This window comes from Nyctereutes procyonoides, unplaced genomic scaffold, assembly GCF_905146905.1.
Source record: "Nyctereutes procyonoides isolate TBG_1078 unplaced genomic scaffold, NYPRO_anot_genome, whole genome shotgun sequence".
Taxonomy (NCBI): Eukaryota; Metazoa; Chordata; class Mammalia; order Carnivora; family Canidae; genus Nyctereutes; species Nyctereutes procyonoides.
In genome coordinates, this window is record NW_026575125.1 from 113,572,028 (window position 1) to 113,576,395 (window position 4,368).

A 4,368-nucleotide genomic window follows, 5' to 3' on the forward strand; every position below is an offset into this window, starting at 1 on the left:
TTCACTATGAAATTAACTTGACCAGGGAATAAATTTAAGGGAAAGGAGATAGTTATTGAGATAGATTCTGGCTCCGATTTTATGAAACCCTTCCCAATATTTGGGCCTAGCTAAGAAGAAAATAGAAAATTTTATCATCTTAGTGATTTATTATTTTATAAAATTATTATTTGTCAAATTTAATATTTATTTGCCAGATCCGAGGGCTTCTTTTCCACTGAACGTAGGAGGTAACAATCAGAATCAAATATATGGAGAAACGAGGCCGGAGCTGCGGGCCCTTTATCTGCCCGTGGTGTCTCAGATTCATTCTTAAGGAACTGAGAACTTAATCTTCCAAAATGTCAAAAAGACCATCTTATGCCCCACCTCCCACCCCAGCTCCTGCAACACAAATGCCCAGCACACCAGGGTTTGTGGGATACAATCCATACAGTCATCTCGCCTACAACAACTACAGGCTGGGAGGGAACCCAGGCACCAACAGCGGGGTCACGGCATCCTCTGGTATTACGATTCCAAAACCCCCAAAGCCACCAGATAAACCGCTGATGCCCTACATGAGGTACAGCAGAAAGGTCTGGGACCAAGTACAAGCTTCCAACCCTGAACTAAAGTTGTGGGAGATTGGCAAGATTATTGGTGGCATGTGGCGAGATCTCACTGATGAAGAAAAACAAGAATATTGAAACGAATATGAAGCATAGAAGATAGAGTACAATGAATCCATGAAGGCCTATCATAATCCCCCCTCATACCTTGCTTACGTAAATGCGAAAAGTCGTGCAGAAGCTGCTTTAGAGGAAGAAAGTCGACAGAGACAGTCTCGCATGGAGAAAGGAGAACCTTACCTGAGCATTCAGCCTGCTGAAGATCCAGATGATTATGATGATGACTTTCCAATGAAGCCTACAGCCACCATCTGTTTCCAGAGAAACCACCGCCTCATCAGTGAAATCCTTGGAGTGTGGTGCCAGACGTTCGGTCGGTTGTCACAACAGCTAGAATGCAGGTCCTCAAACGACAGGTCCAGTCCTTAATGGTTCATCAGCGAAAACTAGAAGCTGAACTTCTTCAGATAGAGGAGCGACACCAGGAAAAGATGAGGAAGTTTCTAGAAAGCACAGATTCGTTTAACAATGAACTTAAAAGGTTGTGCGGTTTGAAAGTAGAAGCGGATATGGAAAAGGTTGCCCTGAAATCGCACAGGCCGAAGAGCAGGCGCGCAAAAGGCAACAGGAGAGGGAGAGAGAAGCAGCAGAGCAAGCTGCACGTAGAGCAGCGTGGTTCCCGAGCAAGAGCCAGCTGCTAGTAAGACCCAGGAGAAGGACGAGGAAAGCATCCCTATGGAGACAGAGGAGACACACCTTGAAGAAGCAATGGAAAGCCAACAGAATGGTGAAGAAGGCACGGCTACGAGGGAGGGGCAAGTTGGCGGAAGAGCAGGGTCCCCAAATCACCTGTCCCCACCAAATTACCTAGATGACCTTCAAATCATCCTGAATATCTACGAATTCGGCCTGAGATGTAAAGAGAGACCAGCTGGAACGCTACAGTGAGAAGAGTTCGCGCTTCTATCAAGGTAGGAAGACGGGGAAAAAGAAATAAAGAAACAAAAGGCCTCCGAGGGGGAGGGGCCCCGAGAGGAGCCGGGCTGAGGCCGGGGCGAGTGTCCCCAGGACAGGAGAGCCCCGTCCCGGAGGAGCAGGAGCTGCACCAACCTTCCCGGGCGGGCGGAAAGGGGCTCGCAGGGAGTTGGAGCAGGACCCAGGAGGGCGGGGATGCCCTCGGGCTCCCGGGGACACTAACAGACACCTGCGCCCCGGGAGAGGGCGCCGAGCTCCCTAAGGGCTGCAGCGCCCACGGCGGGGCCCGGAGCAGCTCGGGGGGGGCTCGGGCGGCGGCTCCGCGGAGGGGGCTGCGGGGCGGGAGCGCGAATCCACCAGCGCAGGCCCCAGAGCACAGGGCGCCGGGACACAGCCCAGGATCCGGCCTCCCCCGGGACAGGCAGAGGCCGGGAGGGCCCGAGACAGCGAGGACGCTCCTGCCCCGAGCTGAGCACAAGATTCCATCAAAATCCTAGAGGAGAACACAGGCAACACCCTTTTTGAACTCAGTCACAGTAACTTCTTGCAAGATACATCCACGGAAGCAAAAGAAACAAAAGCAAAAATGAACTAATGGGACTTCATGAAGATAAGAAGCTTTTGCACAGCAAAGGATACAGTCAACAAAACTCAAAGACAACCTACAGAATGGGAGAAGATATTTGCAAATAACATATCAGATAAAGGGCTAGTATCCAAGATCTATAAAGAACTTATTAAACTCAACAGCAAAGAAACCAACAATCCAATCATGAAATGGGCAAAAGACATGAAGAGAAATCTCACAGAGGAAGACATAGACATGGCCAACATGCACATGAGAAAATGCTCCGCATCACTTGCCATCAGGGAAATGCAAATCAAAACCACAATGAGATACCACCTCACACCAGTGAGAATGGGGAAAATTAACAAGGCAGGAAACCACAAATGTTGGAGAGGATGCGGAGAAAGGGGAACCCTCTTACACTGTTGGTGGGAATGTGAACTGGTGCAGCCACTCTGGAAAACTGTGTGGAGGTTCCTCAAATGTTGGAGAGGATGCAGAGAAAAGGGAACCCTCTTACACTGTTGGTGGGAATGTGAACTGGTGCAGCCACTCTGGAAAACTGTGTGGAGCTAAAAATAGATCTGCCCTACGGCCCAGCAATCGCACTGCTGGGGATTTACCCCAAAGATTCAGATGCAATGAAACGCCGGGACACCTGCACCCCGATGTTTCTAGCAGCCATGTCCACAGTAGCCAAACTGTGGAAGAAGCCTCGGTGTCCATCGAAAGATGAATGGATAAAGAAGATGTGGTCTATGTATACAATGGAATATTCCTCAGCCATTAGAAATGACAAATACCCACCATTTGCTTCAACGTGGGTGGAACTGGAGGGTATTATGCTGAGTGAAGTAAGTCAATCGGGGAAGGACAAACAGTGTATGTTCTCATTCATTTGGGGAATATGAATAATAGTGAAAGGGAACATAAGGGAAGGGAGAAGAAATGTGTGGGAGATATCAGAAAGGGAGACAGAACATAAAGACTCCTAACTCGGGGAAACGAACTAGGGGTGGTGGAAGGGGAGGAGGGCGGGGGGTGGGGGTGAATGGGTGACGGGCACTGAGGGGGACACTTGGGATGAGCACTGGGTGTTATTCTGTATGTTGGTAAATTGAACACCAATAAAAATTAATTTATTAAAAAAATAAAAATAATCTTAGAAGAAAAAAAAAGAATACGGACTGAGTATTATATAGCAATGGCATTGTAATTATATAAGTAAAACGACCAATTTTTTTAAAAAGACAATATGAAGTATGTATGAGTGAGATGACAGGAAGTCTGGGATTTGCTTTAAGACGTTTCAGCAGTAAAAAGGGACAGGGAGAATGGATGAATGAATGGCAATATTTTGAAGACTGTTTGAAACTGAAATGAATATTTAGGTGTTCATTTTGGGTGTTTTGACTATTTTGCTTAGAATTTGAAAAATTTTGTAATAAAAATTAATTTCTAAAATATATATATAAACAAAAAAAGAAGGCACGTCTACTCCTGAGGACAAGGAGAGTGGGCAGGAGGGGGTGGACAGCATGACCGAGGAAGGGACCAGTGATAGTAACACTGGCTCAGAGAGCAACAGTGCAACCGTGGAGGAGCCACCCACAGACCCCACACCAGAAGACGAGAAGAAAGAATAAATGTTGCCTTGTTTTATGTGTTCTAAATACTTTTTTAAATGAAAAAAAATGTTTTTTGAGTTTTAATGGTGAAAAAAAATCAAATATATATAATTAAAAATGTATTCATTTAACAAATATTTTTTTTCAGTACTTACTAGACATTGTGCTCTATGGTAGAGACAAAGTGATTAGATATGACCATTGTCCTCATGAAGGTTAGAGTCTAGTAGAGGAGACAGCCATTTAACAAATATCTACACAAACAGAAATTACCAGTTGCTAGAAATGTGAATGGAACATTCTTATCTTATATAAGATAAGAACATTCTTATCTTAAGGAGAATCCTGGATTTGTGAAGTAAGTTTAGGATTGGTTAGTCAGGCTATTCCTAGGTAAGTGACACTGAAGTTGAGATTTACAATTGAGAGTTTGGGAAACAAACGTGTAGGAAAGAGTACTCCAATCAGATGTTATAGCATGGGAAAGGCCTCAAGCTGGGAAACAGCTTAGTATAATCAAGGAACTGAAAGGAGTCAGAAAGACTCATCACAATGAACAAGTACAAAATCAAGAGTGGTATTAGCT

At 45.4% G+C, this 4,368-nt stretch overlaps 1 pseudogene; it reads left to right on the forward strand.

The window, feature by feature from the left end:
- Window positions 1–266: 266 nt before the first annotated feature.
- Window positions 267–3,800, forward strand: LOC129518527 (SWI/SNF-related matrix-associated actin-dependent regulator of chromatin subfamily E member 1-like; annotated as a pseudogene).
- Window positions 3,801–4,368: the final 568 nt, after the last annotated feature.